Here is an 18,500-nt window from a genome sequence, read left to right on the forward strand (position 1 = left end):
ATGGATACCCACAGACACACGGACACGGGATTAACTCACATTCACCCCCTAATCACGATGTCCTTAATTCCGACCTGGGTCCCAAACGCGACTGCTGCTTCTCATAACTGTCATCATTGACATTGCCTTTGCCGTCCCTCGTAGCATTTTATGGACCGTCTTTACTATCGTCGGCTCGTCCATAGCTTGATGACAACACTCCTTTTTGGTCATGTCTTCAATCTTCACCTCTTCTTTGGTGCTTTGTAGACTGCCCTTCGGATCATCAAGGGCACATCGTTTGAAGCTGAGCATGACCATACTTTGGTCTAACTTTGAATTCCAAGCTCTTGGCGCTTTCATCAGCCCGTAAAGTGCCTTCTTGAGCTTGTCAACTTTCGCTTGTTCGTCTTTCTTCTCGCAGCTGAGCGGTTGTTCTACGTACACTTCTTCTGGGAGATCACCGTTGAGGAAAGCGGATTTAACATCCATATGATGAACCTTCCAATCCTCTTGTGCTGCCAAAGCTAGGAGCACTCTCACCGTCTCGAGTCGAGCAACCGATGCAAACACCTCATCATAGTCAACTCCTTGACGTTGTACGTAGCCCTTTGCAACGAGTCTTGCCTTGTACTTCACAATGGCACCCTCCGTGTCCTTCTTTAAATTGTAAACCCACTTCAAACCTATCGTCTTTTGGTTTGGAGGTCGGGTTACCAAAGTCCACGTGCCATTGCTCTCAATCGCCTTCATCTCCTCATCCATGGCATGCGTCCAACTAGGACTTTTGCTCGCCTCTACGAAGTTCGCCGGCTCCTCAACTCCGAAAAGACATAGTCCGGAGTATTCGAGCGTAACTGGCTTTGTGTACTTGTAGACTTTCTTGAGGGTCTTGTAGCGACGAGGCCCTGAGGAATCCGTTGTGGCTTGCGAAGGAGGTGACACAAATTGTGTCGATGTTGATGCACTTGAGGAAGACGGCTGAGACCCTGGTGTATCATCGACATCTGTGTCGTCGGCGTAGTCGTCGTGACCGTGACCATCATCTTGATTGTCGTCGTCACTATGCGCCTCGTTGTCGATGTTGTCATCGAGATCTCCGCCTGTGTCGTGCGCGGCGTCGTCGCTATCTCCTTGCGACCTATGCCGTCGTCGTCGGTGTCGGCACCATGATGATCACTACCATTGTGGTCACCTTGGTTGGGTGTCTTGCCAACCACCTGGACATCCTCCCGTGCATCATCATCAGTTGGAAATTCAACCGTGAATATGTTACCGTTTGGAGCACCGTCGGCTGCGGCGCTCCAATTCCACGCTTGGTTTTCTTCAAACACGACGTCGCATGAAATCCGTAGACGCTTGGTTTGTGGATCGTAGAAACGGTATGCTTTGGTGCCAGAACTGCTCTCATATCCGATGAACACCATCTTGGTGCTACGATCGGCAAGCTTTGAGAGGTGCGGCTCCGCCGTCTTCACATGTGCCACACACCCGAACGTCCGTAGATGAGACTCATTCGGCTTACGTCCGTAAATTGCTTCATACGGAGTCTTGCCTATCACCGCCTTCGTTGGAGCCCGGTTGAGAAGATAGACCGCCGTCGAGACAGCTTCTCCCCAAAAATTCCCCGGCAGGTTCTTGCTCTTGAGTAAACTCCTTGCCATGTCAACGACGGTTCGATTGTGCCTTTCAACGACCCCGTTCTGATGCGGCGTGTAAGGTGCCGTGAGGAACCTTTTTATGCCAATCTTCTCGCAGTAATCGTTGAATTCGTTCGACGTAAACTCTCCGCCGCGATCTGTCCGTAGAGCGCGAACCTTCAACTTGTGTTCCATCTCCGTTGTAGCCTTCAGCTTCTTGAACGCTTCAAACGCCTCATCTTTAGACTGTAGGAGAACGACCCACATATATCTCGAGTAGTCGTCTACCATAAGGAAGAAATACTTCTTTCCAGCATGAGTTTCCGGGGTGATAGGGCCACATAGATCACCATGGAGCAGCTCGAGTGCATCACTTGCACGATAGGTAGACTGAGCAGGGAATGGCCTGCGGTGCTGTTTTCCAACCAAACACCCGTCACATACTCGATCAACATGGTCGATAACTGGCATCCCGGATACCATCTCCATCTTTGACATCTTCTTCAAGGCGTAGAAGTTAACGTGTCCAAATCTAGCATGCCATAACCACGAATCATCATCACTCTTGGCAAGCCAACACTCCGGTTGAGATTTATCAAGGTTGAGGATATAGAGCCTATTCCGTGTGCGATTAACACGAGCTAGCACATTTCGGAGGTTGTCGAAGATCGTCATCACTCTGTTCTCGATATTCACCTTGCATCCATTCTCGTCAAGCTTCCCGATAGAGATGATGTTGTTGCGAAGCCGTGGGATGTAGTACACTCCGGTGAGTATGCGATGTTTGCCTGTGAGACCCTCGAAGAGGACAGATCCTTGCCCACAAATCTCCACATTTGAACCATCACCAAACTTGACCGAGCCTTCAACATCATATTCCAGCTCGAGAAATTTCTCCTTGCATCCCGTCATGTGGTTACTGGCACCCGTGTCGAGATACCACGATACGTTGTGATACCCGGATAACTTAGGTGTCACTTTCTTCTCATGAATTAGCACCTTCCGGCTTGGTTTCACAACCACCGTTTCAGCGAGATCACAAACTTTGGCCATCAGAAGACCAGGACCTTCGTCTTCCTGCTTTGCCAATTTTGCCTTGATCTCCCGTTTGTCAGGCTCCGGACAATCTTTTGCAAAGTGACCCATCTCGTTGCAGTTATAGCACTTGGCCTCGGACATATCCAAGTTTCGTTGCTTCTGCCTTTTAGATCGGTCTGCCTTACCACGACCTTGTGGCTGGCCTTTTCCTTTGCTTTCTCCGGTTTGTCCGCCACGCGTTCCGTTGCTTGAGCCTTCGTTGCCATCACGCCTTCCTTTGCTACTTGGGGACTCCCAATCTGCACGCGAGTACATGAGTTGGTCACTACCTCCTCCGTTGCCTTTTCGACAGCCACGAGCATTCTCTTCCCACGTCCGCAGGCGTCCGATCGCCTCCGTTATGGTCATGTCGTCGATGTCGTAAAGCTGCTCGAGCGTGCCGATGATGTACGTGAATTTGTCAGTCACTGAACTGAAAAATTTCTCCACAATCTCGGTCTCCTCAAGCTTTGCACCAAGCGCACGGATCTCTCCCACCAAAGTAGTAAGACGCGTGGCATAGTCGTTCACCGATTCAGTTTCCTCCATCTGCAACTTGTGAAATTGGCGCTTCAGCACTTGTGCCCGAGCCTTGGTGACACGATCTTCTCCGATCCTCATCTCCTTGAGTGTGTTCCACGCCTCTCTTGCCGTCTCGAACTCCGCCAATGTCATTAGCACGGAATCCGGCACGGACTGGGCAATGGCGGCCATGGCACCTTCGTCGGACTCATCATCGACGTCGTCGTCCGTGATTGCCTGCCACACTCGAAGGGTTCGGAGAATAATCTTCATCTTCACCGCCCACACGCCATAGTTGGCGTCGGTGAGCATCGGGTACTGGATGGGGATGTTGCGATGCGCCTGGACGTTGGCGCCGCTCGTTCCTCCACCACTCGTTGCTGACTTGCCGCCCTTCTTCACCTTGTCGCCGTTCTTGTTCGCCTTCGGACCGCCTTTGCCGGACTTGACCGACTCAGCGTCGCTGTCCGTCATCGTAGATCGTAGATCGTCGAGGCTCTAGATACCAATTGTTGGCTTTTGATCCGTACAATCAACCAGGAGCTACAATCGTGTGTACTTGCAAGCTAGCAAGCACACAGGCAGCTGGATGGATTCCTGGCAAAGCTAGCTAAGCTAGCGATCGAACGTCTTCGGCGGATCGCTGTCGATTAGTAACTCGGCAGAAAATCTGATCGATTTATTGCAAACAGGCCCGTATCGTGCCTTTGTATTGCTTTGCTCTTTTTTCTTGGTTTCTGGTACAAAGTTTACACGGGAGTGCAAGTATATATATACTACTCAGCTGGACATAACCCAAACCGAGTAGGAATAGATATCCTAGATGGATACCCACAGACACACGGACACGGGATTAACTCACACTCCTGCTAAAATCTTGATATGTCGCCTGTGCTTGATGATGCTACTTCTGCTGCCCATGATGCTTATGATGATGCTATGCTTGATACTATGCCTGATGATGTTATGCTTGATACTATGCCTGATGATGCTATGCTTGATACTATGCCTGATGATGCTATGCTTGATACTATGCCTGATGATGCTATGCTTGATACTATGCCTGATACTGCCTTGCCACTTGGTGCATTCCTTGATGCACATATTGCTAGAGTTGCTACTAGATGTGATGATACTTCTGAAACTGCTGATACCATTGAAGTAGAACCTGCTACTATGCCTGAATTGCCTGTTATGCCTAATACGCGCTATGTTATGGAGGGAGAGATAGCTGAGGATTTTCTTGCATGTAAGGATAGCTATGATGTTGAGAATTTACTACGCAAGTGGAAAGAAAAATCTCTGAACGCTAGGATGAAATACGACCCGAAGTTTGCCACTTTGCCTATCTTTGTGACCGATAAGGATTATGAATTCTCTGTCGACCCTGAGTTAATCACTCTGGTCGAATCTGATCCTTTTCGCGGTTATGGGTCTGAAACGGTTGTAGCACATCTTACCAAACTGCACGATATAGCCACCCTATTCACTAGTGAGGAAAAGATCCGCCACTACTATATCCTCAAGTTGTTTCCTTTCTCGCTAAAGGATGATGCTAAGACCTGGTCCACTTCTCTTGCTCCTGGTTGTGTGCGTAGCCCCCAGGATATGGTCTACTACTTCTCTAAAAAATATTTCCCTACCCATAAGAAGCAAGCTGCCTTGTGGGAAATATACAACTTTGCTCAAGCTGAAGAAGAGAGTCTCCCACAAGCTTGGGGGAGCCTCATCCAGCTACTGAATGCTTTGCCTAATCACCCTCTTGAGAAGAACGAAATACTTGATATCTTCTATAACGGACTTACCGATGCTTCTAAAGACCACCTAGATAGTTGTGCTGGTAGTGTTTTTAGGGAACGAACCGTAGAACAAGCTGAGATTCTGTTGAATAATATCTTGTGCAATGAGAATGCTTGGACTATTCCCGAACCACCTCCTCAGCCAACTCCGAAGAAAAGAGATATTCTATTCCTCAGTCCCGAAGGTATGCAAGAAGCCAAGAAATCTATGCGAGAGAAAGGCATTAAATCTGAAGATGTCAAAAATCTACCACCTATCAAAGAGATCCATGGTCTCAATAACCTGATACAAGTAGTAGAAGTAAATTCTCTACGTAGGTTTGATGAGAGTGATATTCCTTTTGATAAACCTGCTAGCTTATGCATGGATGAATTTGATAACTTTGTTGCCAAACAACAGAGTTTCAATGATTATGTTAGCAGACAATTGGAACAAAATGCTCGTATGCTTAGTCATTTAAATGCTTCTGTGGACAGAAACGTCAATGATCTTAAGCTTTTGAGTAAACATGCCTCTATGGTTACTACTCAAGTAGAACAAGTACTTGCTCAATGAGTTGAATGACAATTCTGTCAGAGTCGTCACTAGAGGCGGTAGAATGACCCAGGAACCTTTGTATCCTGAGGGTCATCCGAAGAGAATTGAACAAGATTCTCAAGGAGTTAGCACTGATGCACCTAGTCATCCTAGAAAGAAGAAGAAAGATGATAGGAACCTGCATGCTAGCAACCCTGTTGCTGCTACACCTGAGAGTCCAAACGATGCCTCTGTCTCTGATGCTGAAACACAATCTCGTGATGAACATGAGCCTAATGATAATATCAATAGTGATGTTCATGATGATGCTACCTAGCAATGATAAGGATGTGGAGATTGAACCTAGTGTTGATCTTGATAACCCACAACCTAAGAATAGAAGATACGATAAGAATGACTTCACTGCTAGGAAGCATGGTAAAGAAAGGGAACCATGGGTTCAGAAACCTATGCCCTTTCCTCCCAAACCATCCAAGAAAAAGGATGATGAGGATTTTCAGCGATTCGTTGAAATGATCAGACCTGTCTTTCTGCAAATGCATTTGACAGATATGCTCAAAATGTCTCCGTATGCTAAGTACATGAAAGATATTGTGACTAATAAGAGGAGGATACCTGAGGTTGAGATTTCCATCATGCTTGCTAATTATACCTTCAAGGCTGGAACTCCTAAGAAACTAGGTGATCCCGGTGTGCCCACTATACCTTGCTCCATTAAAGGCAACTACGTTAGAACTGCTTTGTGCGACCTTGGAGCCGGTGTTAGTGTTATGCCTCTCTCTTTATCGTAGGATTGAACTCGATAAGTTGACACCCACTGAAATATCTCTGCAAATGGCCGACAAATCAACTCCTTTCCCTATTGGCATTTGCGAGGATGTGCCTGTTGTGGTTGCTAACACCACTATCTTAACAGACTTTGTTTTCTTGGATATTCCCAAGGATGATGCAATGGCTGTCATCCTCGGAAGACCCTTTTTAAACACTGTAGGGGCTGTTATAGATTGCAACAAAGGCAATGTCACTTTCCATGTCAACGGTAATGAGCATACGGTGCACTTTCCGAAGAAACAATATCGAGTACATTGCATCAATGCTATCGAAAAAACTTCATCGATTCTTATTGGGAGCTTTGAATGCCCTATTCCTCGTGTCAAGATGAAGTATGATTTTCTTGTTGGGGACATACACATCCCCATTGAGGTGACCTAGTGACTATTCGAGAAATTCTCCGTCTTCTTTTGCGATTCGAGAAGTTTTGTCGAGGGGATTTGATCAACCCCATTGACGGATTTCTTTCGATGACCATGAGATGGATGAATCAAGGAGTCACAAACCTCTGTTCCAAGCTTTCACTTTAAGTTGCTTAGAATAAAAATGATAGATTTAGTATAGTTTTCCCTGTTTTCTGTCTTAGCGTCCCGTGGAAAAGTACCCCGGAGCTGGTTATTTCCCTCCATGGGAGTAGACCAACTTAGGCCAAAAGCCTAAGCTTGGGGGAGTATGTGTTCTCACCGACTTTACATTCTTGCTTATGCTTTCACTTTGTTAGCCGGTGTTCACACTTTGCCACTGTATCATCCATGCTAGTTTATTTTCTTTTTCTCGTTTTCTTTTCGTGTGTCTGTCTAGTTTGAGAAAACCCAAAAATATTTTCTTTTCTTCTTTTGCTTGTTGGGAGCTTTCCCGTGTAAATAGTTTTCTTTTTCTTTGGGTCAAGGTAGAAGACCATGGTTACAATGTTTAGTGGCTCTTGCATGCATACCTGTTTAGCTTTCAAAGAGCCATATTACTGTGTCTTCTCCCTTGTGTTTGCCTGCAGATTCCAGCTTTAGTCCAATGCACGAGCACGCTTATTATTGTTCGCATCGTTCGGTCGTGCAAGTGAAAGGCAATAATGACGATATATGGTGAAGTGACTGAGCCTGGAAAAGCTGGTATGAACTCGATCTATTTTGTTTTTGTAAATATGACTAGCTCACTGTTCCTAGTTCAGCTTTGTTGTGAGAGAAACATGTTTGCAATGACAACTTAGAGATCATAGTTGCTTATGCCATGCTTACTTAGCTAGGAGCTTATAATGGTTTGCCTTGGTTGCCAACATGAATGTTGAGATGACTATGATGTAGTATGATAGGATGGTATCCTCCTTTGAATGTTTAAAGTGGCTTGACTTGGCGCATGTTCATGCATGTAGTTGAAACAAAATCAACATAGCCTCTATGATATTCATGTTCATGGCGATTTATGTCCTACTCATGCTTGCACTCAATGTTTAGTTAATCTCAATGCATTTTGATGACTGTTGTCGCTCTCTAGTTGGTCGCTTCCTAGTCTTTTGCTAGCCATCACTTGTACTAAGCGGGAATACTGCTTGTGCATCCACTTCCATAAAACCAAAGTTGTTCCATATGAGTCCACCATACCTACCTATGTGTGGTATCTACCTGCCGTTCCAAGTAAATTTGCATGTGCCACTCTCTAAATCTTCAAGAAATAATCTGTTTTGCATGCCCGAACCGCTCATGTGGTGACAGGGGGCTATTAGTATCTTCCATGCTAGGCGTGTTATCCTCGATATGTGTTTATTCACTATCATTCACGAGAAAGGGGTCGGTAATTGGAATTCCCAGTTCCATGCTCAAATCGAAAAGATAATTGCAAACAGAACTCCCCCAGGATTGATGTTGGTATGGACGGTACCCGAGGATTCGGCTAGCCGTGGAGTGTGATTGATTGGTGGTGGGGGTGTCAAAACTTTACTTTTCTGTTTGGGAACCGCCTATAACATGTGTAGCGTGGAAGATGTTGAGAACTCTTAGTCATTGCGTTGACAATGAAAGCATGCCACCAAAAATTATTATCTCTGTTTTCAAAGCTTGAGCTCTGGCACCTCTCAAATCAATGCTTCCCTCTGCGAAGGGCCTGTCTATTTATGTTCCTGTTGAGTCATCCTCCTCTTACAAAAGCACCAATTAGAGAGCACCTCTGTCATTTTTATGCTTTGCTTTTAAGTGTGCTGAGTATGACTGTGACTGGATGTTCTTTGCCAAGAATTACAATGTTTAGTCAGCCCTTGGTCTTTGAAGGTGCTCTGCATTTATGTTTTGCGGTCTCAGAAAGAGCTAGCGAGATACCATCTATTCGTACTGCTTCATGATTGTTTTGATTGAAGTGTTGACGTTTGAGACTTATTATTATTTGCTCGCTAGTTGATTATGCCATTGATATGAGTTTACGGTGAGATCTAGATGTCATTTGCTTATGTGGTTTGCTTGTGATCTTGCTGAAATTCTGGTTATGTGTTAGACATAGTTGCAACAACAAGATCAAACAGAGTTCGTCAAAGTTTTTCTTTTGTCTCTTTCAGTTGTCAACTGGATTGCTTGAGGACAAGCAAGGCTTTAAGCTTGGGGGAGTTGATACGTCTCCGTTGTATCTACTTTTTCGAACTCTTTTGCCCTTGTTTTGGACTCTAATTTGCATGATTTGGATGGAACTAACCTGGACTGACGCTGTTTTCAGTAGAATTGCCATGGTGTTGTTTTTGTGCAAAAATAAAAGTTCTCGGAATGTCCTGAAAATTTACGGAGAATTTTTCTGGAATAAAAGAAAAATACCTGCACAAAGATCCACCGGAAGGGGCGTGCCAGTGGGCCACAAGCCCATGGGCCGCGGCCACCCCCTAGGCCGCGTCGTGAGGGCTGATACGTATCAAACGTATCTATAATTTTTGATGGTTTCATGCTATTATCTTATCAAACTTTGGATGTTTTGCATGTCTTTTATATATTTTTTGGGACTAACTTATTAACTCAGTACCAAGTGCCAGTTCCTGTTTTTTCCATGTTTTTGACCCCTTTCAGAGGAGATTTTGAAGCGGAGTTCAAACGGAAGAAAATCCCCGAAAAGATTTTTCCTGGAATGGAAGAAGATCGGGAAACTTGAGAGCCAAGGCAGGGGAGCCTCAGGGGCCCCACAAGCCCCCACCCCGCGGCCAGAGGGGTAGGCCGCGACCCACGGGCTTGTGGGCCCCCTGAGCGCCCCCTGACCTAGGGGTTGCGCCTATAAATTCCCTAAAAATCCCAAAACAAATCAGGAGATCATCGAAAGTACTTTTCCGCGGCCGCAAGCTTCTGTCACCGCAAAATCCCATCTGGGGCACGTCCTGGTGCCCTGCCGGAGGGGGGATTTGGATACGGAGGGCTTCTTCATCAACACCATGACCTCTCCGATGATGCGTGAGTAGTTCACCATAGACCTACGGGTCCATAGCTAGTAGCTAGATGGCTTCTTCTCTCTCTTGGATCTTCAATACAAAGTTCTCCATGATCTTCATGGAGATCTATCCGATGTAATCTTCTTTTGCGGTGTGTTTGTCGAGATCCGATGAATTGTGGATTTATGATCAGATTATCTATGAATCTTATTTGAGTTTCTTCTGATCTCTCTTATGCATGATTTCATATCCTTGTAATTCTCTTCGAGTTGTGGGTTTTGTCTGGCCAACTAGATCTATGATTCTTGCAATGGGAGAAGTGCTTGGTTTTGGGTTCATACCGTGCGGTGACCTCACCCAGTGACAGAAGGGGAAGCGAGGCACGCATCGTGTTGTTGCCATCAAGGGTAAAAAGATGGGGGTTTCATCATTGGTTTGAGATTATCCCTCTACATCATGTCATCTTGCTTAAGGCGTTACTCTGTTCGTCATGAACTCAATACACTAGATGCATGCTGGATAGCGGTCAATGTGTGGAGTAATAGTACTAGATGCAGAAAGTATCGGTCTACTTGTCTCGGACGTGATGCCTATATGTATGATCATTGCCTTAGATATCGTCATGACTTTGCGCGGTTCTGTCAATTGCTCGACAGTAAGTTGTTCACCCACCGTGATATTTGCTATTATGAGAGAAGCCTCTAGTGAACACTACGGCCCCCAGGGTCTACTCCACACCATATTTTCAGCCTTACACCTTCGTTGCACTTTCCGCCTTCAGTTCTCACTTTGCAAACAATCTTGAAGGGATTGACAACCCCTTTGAAGCGTTGGGTGCAAGCTTGTTTGTGTTTGCGTAGGTACTATGGACTTGACGAGGCCCGCCTTCTAGATCGATACCTTGGTTCTCAAACTGAGGGAAATACTTATTGCTCCTGTGTTGCATCACCCTTTCCTCTTCAAGGGAAAAACCGACGCAAACCAGAGAAGTAACAAGAAGAATTCCTAGTGCCAAGGAAGGACTTTTGTTGCCGCAGCAGAAGAATTTCTGGTGCCGTTGCCGGGGAGGAAGATCAAGTCAAGAACTCATCCAAGTAGGTGTCGCAAACTCATCTCTTGCATTAACTTTGTTTGGCAGTTGCCTCTCGTTTTCCTCTCCCCCACTTCACCAATTTGCCTTTTTCGTTCGCCTTTTCTCGCCTGCTCTTTGTTTGCTTGTGTGCTTGTTTGCTTGGTGAAGTCACCATGAACGAAAACACCAAACTTTGTGACTTCTCGAATACTAATAATAATGATTTTATTAGTACTTCGATTGCTCCCGCCACTAGTGCGGAGTCATACGAAATCAATGCCGCTTTGCTGAATCTTGTTATGAAAGAGCAATTCTCTGGCCTTCCTAGTGAAGATGTCGCATCCCATCTCAATATCTTCATTGAGCTTTGCGATATGCAAAATAAAAAAGATGTGGATAATGACGTGATTAAATTGAAGCTTTTTCCTTTCTCGTTGCGAGATCACGCAAAAACTTGGTTTTCTTCTTTGCCCAAAAATAGTATCGATTCTTGGGATAAGTGCAAAGATGCTTATATATCCAAGTATTTTCCGACGGCTAAGATCAGTTCTCTCCGTAATGATATCATGAATTTCAAGCAACTTGATCATGAACATGTTGCACAATCTTGGGAGAGAATGAAATTAATGATTAGAAATTGTCCCGCTCATGGCTTGAGTCTTTGTATGATTATTCAAATCTTTTACGCTGTCTTGAATTTCGCTTCTAGAAATATCTTGGACTCCGCCTCAGGTGGAACGTTCATGGAAATCACGTTAGGGGAAGCCACAAAGCTCTTAGAAAACATCATGACAAACTACTCTCAGTGGCACACTGAAAGGTCACCTACTAGTAAGAAGGTACACACTATAGAAGAAATTAACTCATTAAGTGCTAAGATGGACGAGTTAATGAATTTGGTTGCTAGTAGAAGTGCTCCTTTGGATCCTAATGATATGCCCTTGTCTTCTTTGATTGAGAGTAGCAACGCTAGCTTGGACGTTAATTTTGTTGGTAGGAATAACTTTGGCAACAACAACGCTTTTAGAGGAAACTATGTTCCTAGGCCTTTTCCTAGTAACTCCTGTAATAACTTCGGCAACTCCTACAACAATACTCATGGAAATTACAATAGATTACCCTCTGATATAGAGAGTAATATCAAAGAGTTCATCAACTCTCAAAATATTTTCAATGCGTCCATAGAGGAAAAACTACTCAAAGTTGACGATTTGGCTAAGAGCGTTGATAGAATTTCTTGTGATGTTGATGCTTTGAAAGTTAGATGTGCTCCTCCGAAAATCAACATGGATGAAACTTTAAAAGCTATGCGTGTTTCCATGATTGAGAGCCAAGAAAGAACCGCCCAAATTCGTGCTAGACATGAATGGCTTAAAAAGGCGTATTCTCGTGATAAGAATCACGAAGATCTTAAAGTGCTTGGTGTGACTCCCATTGAATCTTTGTTTTCTTGTGTCAAACCTAATGATTATGGGGCTGGATATGAATCCACTTTGGTTGAAAAGTGCCCCAATGATTTGGAGTCCATCTATCTTGATGCTAAAAGCATAAAAAGTGGAGTAGAAGATGTTAAAACTTGGAGTAGTAATGAAATTACTACCGTGGATTTCAAGGAATTCAATTATGATAGTTGCTCCTTGTTTGAATGCATTTCCTTGATGCAATTCATGTTGAACTCTCCACACGCTTATAGCCAAAACAAGGCCTTTACCGATCATATCGTCGAAGCTATGATAAAATCTGTTGAAGAGAAACTTGAATTGGAAGTCTCTATCCCTAGAAAGCTTCATGATGAGTGGGAACCTACCATCAAAATCAAAATAAAAAACTATGTGTGCAATGCTTTTTGTGATTTGGGTGCTAGTGTTTCTGCGATTCCAAAGTCTTTATGCGATGTTCTGGGTTTTAATGAGATTGAAGAGTGTTCTCTTAATTTGCATCTTGCTGATTCTACTGTCAAGAAACCCATGGGAAGGATCAATGATGTCCTTATTATTGCAAATAGGAACTATGTACCCGTGGATTTCATTGCGCTTGACATTGATTGCAATCCTACATGCCCTATTATTCTTGGTAGACCTTTCCTAAGGACTATCGGTGCTATCATCGATATGAAGGAAGGGAATATTAGATTTCAATTTCCTTTAAGGAAGGGCATGGAACACTTTCCTAGAAAGAAAATAAGATTGCCTTATGAATCCATGATGAGGGCCACTTATGGTTTGAGCACCAAAGACGACGATACGTGATTCTATCACTTTTGTGCCTAGCTAAGGGCGTTAAACAATAGCGCTTGTTGGGAGGCAACCCAATGAATTTATCTTTTTCTTTTTGTTTTGTTGCGTCCACGCCATCACAATTCTGTTGTGATTGTGTGTTTTTGTGTTTCTTTTTGTGTCTGAGCCAAGCAAATCCTTTATGACTAGTCTTGGTAATGGTTGTTTGATCTTGCTGGAAAAAGATAGAAACGTTTCGTTCACGAGATGATTTTTCATTTTCATTCAGAAAGATATTTTGAGTTGATTCTTTTTGCTGCTAATTTATATGCTTTTTGCCCAGGCCTTCGTAATGTTTTAGATTTTTTGAGGTACCATAAGTATATGAAGTATACAGATTGCTACAGATTGGTCTGTTTTTGACAGATTCTGTTTTTGTTGAGTTGGTTGCTTGTTTTGATGAAACTATGGTTAGTATCGGGGGGTACTAGCCATGGAAAAATGAGAATACAGTAGCTCATCATCAATATAGATAGAATTCAAGTTTGCTACAGTACCAAAAGAAGTGGTAGTTTGTTTTCTTGTGTTAATGTTATCACGAGTTTCTGTTTAAGTTTTGTGTTGTGAAGTTTTCAAGTTTTGGGTGATGTTCTCATGGACAAAGAGATAAGGAGTGGAAAGAGCTCAAGCTTGGGGATGCCCAAGTCATCCCAAGCCAAATTCAAGGGCACCAAAAAGCCTAATCTTGGGGATGCCCCGGGAAGGCATACCCTCTTTCGTCTTCAATCCATCGGTAACATTACTTGGAGCTATATTTTTATTCACCACATGATATGTGTTTTTGCTTGGAGCGTCTTGTATCGTAGGAGTCTTTTCCTTTTTTTGTGTCACAATCATCCTTGCTGCACACCTTTTTGAGAGAGAGAGACATGCACTCATCGTGATTTTTGCTAGAATGCTCATAGTGCTTCACTTATATCTTTTGAGCTAGATACTTTTGCTCTATGTGCTTCACTTATATCTTCTAGAGCACGGCGGTGCGTGATTTGGTAGTTGGCTTATCCTATGAAAGTAGTCCCAAATGTGATAGGTACCCAAAGAGGATGCAAAAACCTCCATCTTCATGTGCATTGAGTAGAAAGAGAAGTTTTGATTCCTCTCAAATAGATTTGAGACATGGATTTGGTAATATTAAGAGTTATGTTAGTAGGGTGTTGTGAATCTAGAAATACTTGTGTTGAAGTTAGTGATTCCCATAGCATGCACGTATGGTGAACCGCTATGTTAGGAAGTCGGAGCATAATTGAGAAATTGATTGTCATCCTTTGTGTTGAGGTCGGGGTCGCGCAATGGTTTACACCTACCAACCCTTCCCCTCGGAGTATGCATTTAGCACTTTGTTTCGATTTCTAATAAAAACTTCCGCAACAAGTATGTGAGTTCTTCATGACTAATGTGAGCCCATGTTATAGATGCACCTTCACCTTCCACCATTGCTAGCCTCTCTAGTGCCGCGCAATTCTCGCCGTTGCACAAACCCACCAAATTCCTTCCTCAAAACAGCCACCATATCTACCTACTATGGCATTTTCATAGCCATTCCGAGATATATTGCCATGCAACTCCCACCGTTCCGTCTCATGACTTGTGCCGTCACTCTCATATTGCCATTGCATGATCGTAAGATAGCTAGCGAGATGTTTCAACGTCATACGCCATGCTAAATCATTGCACATCCCGGTACACCGCCGGAGGCATTTCCTATGGAGTCATCATCATTGTGATATTTGAGCTGTGAGTAAATAAAAGTGTGATGATCGTCATTATTAGAGCATTGTCCCATGTGAGGAAATAAAAAAAGAGGCCAAAGAGCCCAAAAACAAAAAAGAAAAAAAGAAAAGAAAAAAAAGAGGCCTAAGAGCCCAAATGAAAAAAGAGAAAAAGAGAGAAGGGACAATGCTACTATCTTTTTCCACACTTGTGCTTCATGATAGCAAAATGTTCTTCATGATTGAGCTTCTTGCTTTGTCACTACCATATGCTAGTGGGAATCTTCATTATATAACTTGGCTTGTATATTCCAATGATGGGCTTCCTCAAAATTTCCCTAGGTCTTCATGAGCAAGCAAGTTGGATGCACACCCACTAGTTTTCCTTTTGAGCTTTCACATACTTATAGCTCTAGTGCATCCTTTCTATGGCAATCCCTACTCATTCACATTTATATCTATTAATGGGCATCTCCATAGCCTTTTGATACGCCGAGTCAATGTGACCATCTCCTCCTTTTTGTCTCACAACCACCACCACACTTTATTCCACCTATAGTGCTATATCCATGGCCCGCGCTCATGTATTGCGTGATAGTTACAAAAAGTTTGAGAAAGTAAGAGTTCGAAAACAATTACTTGGACAATACCGGGGTTGTGCATGATTTACATTAGTTGTGTGAGAATGATGGAGCATAGCCAGACTATATGATTTTGTAGGGATAACTTTCTTTGGCCTTGTTATTTTAAAAGTTCATAATTACTTTGCTAGTTTGCTTGAAGTATTATTGTTTTCACGTCAATAGCAAACTATTGTTTTGAATATTACGGATCTGAACCTTCATGCCACGTGAAATAAGTTGCAAAGGACAACTATGCTAGGTAGCATTCCACATCAAAAAGTCATTCTTTATCACTTCCCTACTCGAGGACGAGCATGAGTTAAGCTTGGGGATGCTTGATATGTCTCCAACGTATCTATAATTTTTTATGGTTTCATGCTATTATCTTGTCAAACTTTGGATGTTTTGCATGCCTTATATATATTTTTTGGGACTAACTTATTAACTCAGTGCCAAGTGCCAGTTCCTGTTTTTTCCATGTTTTTGACCCTTCCAGAGGAGATTTTGAGACGGAGTACAAACGGAAGAAAATCCCCGAAAAGATTTTTTCTGGAATGAAAGAAGATTGGCAAGCTTGAGAGCCAAGGCAGGGGAGCCTAGGGGGCCCCACAAGCCCCCACCCCGCGGCCAGGGGGTAGGCTGCGACCCACAGGCTTGTGGGCCCCCTGAGCGCCCCCTGACCTAGGGGTTGTGCCTATAAATTCCCTAATTATACCAAAAAAATCAGGAGATCATCGAAAGTACTTTTCCGCCACCGCAAGCTTCTGTCTCCGCAAGATCCCATCTGGGGCACATCCTGGTGCCCTGCCGGAGGGGGATTCGGATACGGAGGGCTTCTGCATCAACACCATGACCTCTCCGATGATGCGTGAGTAGTTCACCATAGACCTACGGGTCCATAGCTAGTAGCTAGATGGCTTCTTGTCTCTCTTGGATCTTCAATACAAAGTTCTCCATGATCTTCATGGAGATCTATCCGATGTAATCTTCTTTTGCGGTGTGTTTGTCGAGATCCGATGAATTGTGGATTTATGATCAGATTATCTATGAATCTTATTTGAGTTTCTTCTGATCTCTCTTATGCATGATTTCATATCCTTGTAATTCTCTTCGAGTTGTGGGTTTTGTCTGGCCAACTAGATCTATGATTCTTGCAATGGGAGAAGTGCTTGGTTTTGGGTTCATACCGTGTGGTGACCTCACCCAGTGACAGAAGGGGTAGCGAGGCACACATCGTGTTGTTGCCATCAAGGGTAAAAAGATGGGGTTTTCATCATTGGTTTAAGATTATCCCTCTACATCATGTCATCTTGCTTAAGGCGTTACTCTGTTCGTCATGAACTCAATACACTAGATGCATCCTGGATAGCGGTCGATGTGTGGAGTAATAGTAGTAGATGCAGAAAGTATCGTTCTACTTGTCTCGGACGTGATGCCTATATGTATGATCATTGCCTTAGATATCGTCATGACTTTGCACGGTTCTATCAATTGCTCAACAGTAATTTTTTCACCCATCGTGATATTTGCTATTATGAGAGAAGCCTCTAGTGAACACTATGGCCCCCCGAGGGTCTACTCCACACCATAGTTTCAGCCTTACACTTTTTACTTCGTTGCACTTTCCGCCTTCAGTTCCCACTTTGCAAACAATCTTGAAGGGATTGACAACCCCTTTGAAGTATTGGGTGCAAGCTTGTTTGTGTTTGCGCAGGTACTCTGGACTTGACGAGGCCCTCCTTCTGGATCGATACCTTGGTTCGCAAACTGAGGGAAATACTTACTCCTCCTGTGCTGTATGACCCTTTCCTCTTCAAGGGAAGAACCGACGCAAACCAGAGAAGTAACAAGAAGAATTCCTAGCGCCAAGGGAGGACTTTTGTTGCCGCAGTAAAGGCTTGTGGGGCCCACGTGGCACCACCGCCCCCAAACTCAGCTCTATATCTTCCGTCTCGCCCGGAAAAAATCAGAGAGAAGGATTCATCGCGTTTTGCGATACGGAGGCGCCGCCACCCCCTGTTCTTCATCTGGAGGGCAGATCTGGAGTCCGTTTGGGGCTCCAGAGAGGGGAAATCGTCGCCATCGTCATCATCAACCTTCCTCCGTCGCCAATTCCATGATGCTCTTCACCATTCGTGAGTAATCTCATCGTAGGCTTGCTGGACGGTGATGAGTTGGATGAGATCTATCATGTAATCGAGTTAGTTTTGACGGGGATTGATCCCTAGTATCCACTATGTTCTGAGATTGATGTTGCTACTACTTTGCCATGCTTAATGCTTGTCACTAGGGCCCGAGTGCCATGACTTCAGATCTGAACCTATTATGTTGTCGCCAATATATGTGTGTTTTAGATCCTATCTTGCAAGTTGTAGTCACCTACTATGTGTTATGACCCGGCAACCCCGGAGTGACAATAGCCGGAACCACTCCCGGAGATAACCATAGTATGAGCAGTTCATGTATTCACCAAGTGTTAATGCGTCGGTCCGGTTCTTTATTAAAAGGAGAACCTTAATATCCCGTAGTTTCCATTAGTACCGCGCTGCCACGGGAGGGATGGACAATAGATGTGATGCAAGTTCTTTTCCCTAAGCACGTATGACTACATACGGAATACATGCCTACATTAGATTGACGAACGGGAGCTAGTTACTTATCTCTCCGTGTTATAGCTGTTACATGATGAATCACATCCGTCACACTCATCCATCATCGATCCACTGCCTACGAGTCTTTTACTACTGGTCCTTGCTACGTTACTTTGTCGAGGCTTGTCCCTTGCTACAAAAGGGATTGGGCCACTTTGCTGCTACTGCTGTTACTTGCTGCTGCTGTCACTACCGCTATTCCTTGCTACTGCTGTCACTACTGCTGTTCCTTGCTACTTCGTTGTTACTTGTTGCAAGACCCTTTTCTGACACCGTTGCTGGGAAAGAATAGTTCCCCGTCCACGTGCAACCTACTGGCGCCATTGATACAATAGTTAGGAATAGTGTGCCGTCAACACATCTGTTTCTCACACCGTTGCTATCATACTACTTTG

This window comes from Hordeum vulgare, chromosome 6H (genome assembly GCF_904849725.1).
Source record: "Hordeum vulgare subsp. vulgare chromosome 6H, MorexV3_pseudomolecules_assembly, whole genome shotgun sequence".
NCBI lineage: Eukaryota > Viridiplantae > Streptophyta > Magnoliopsida > Poales > Poaceae > Hordeum > Hordeum vulgare.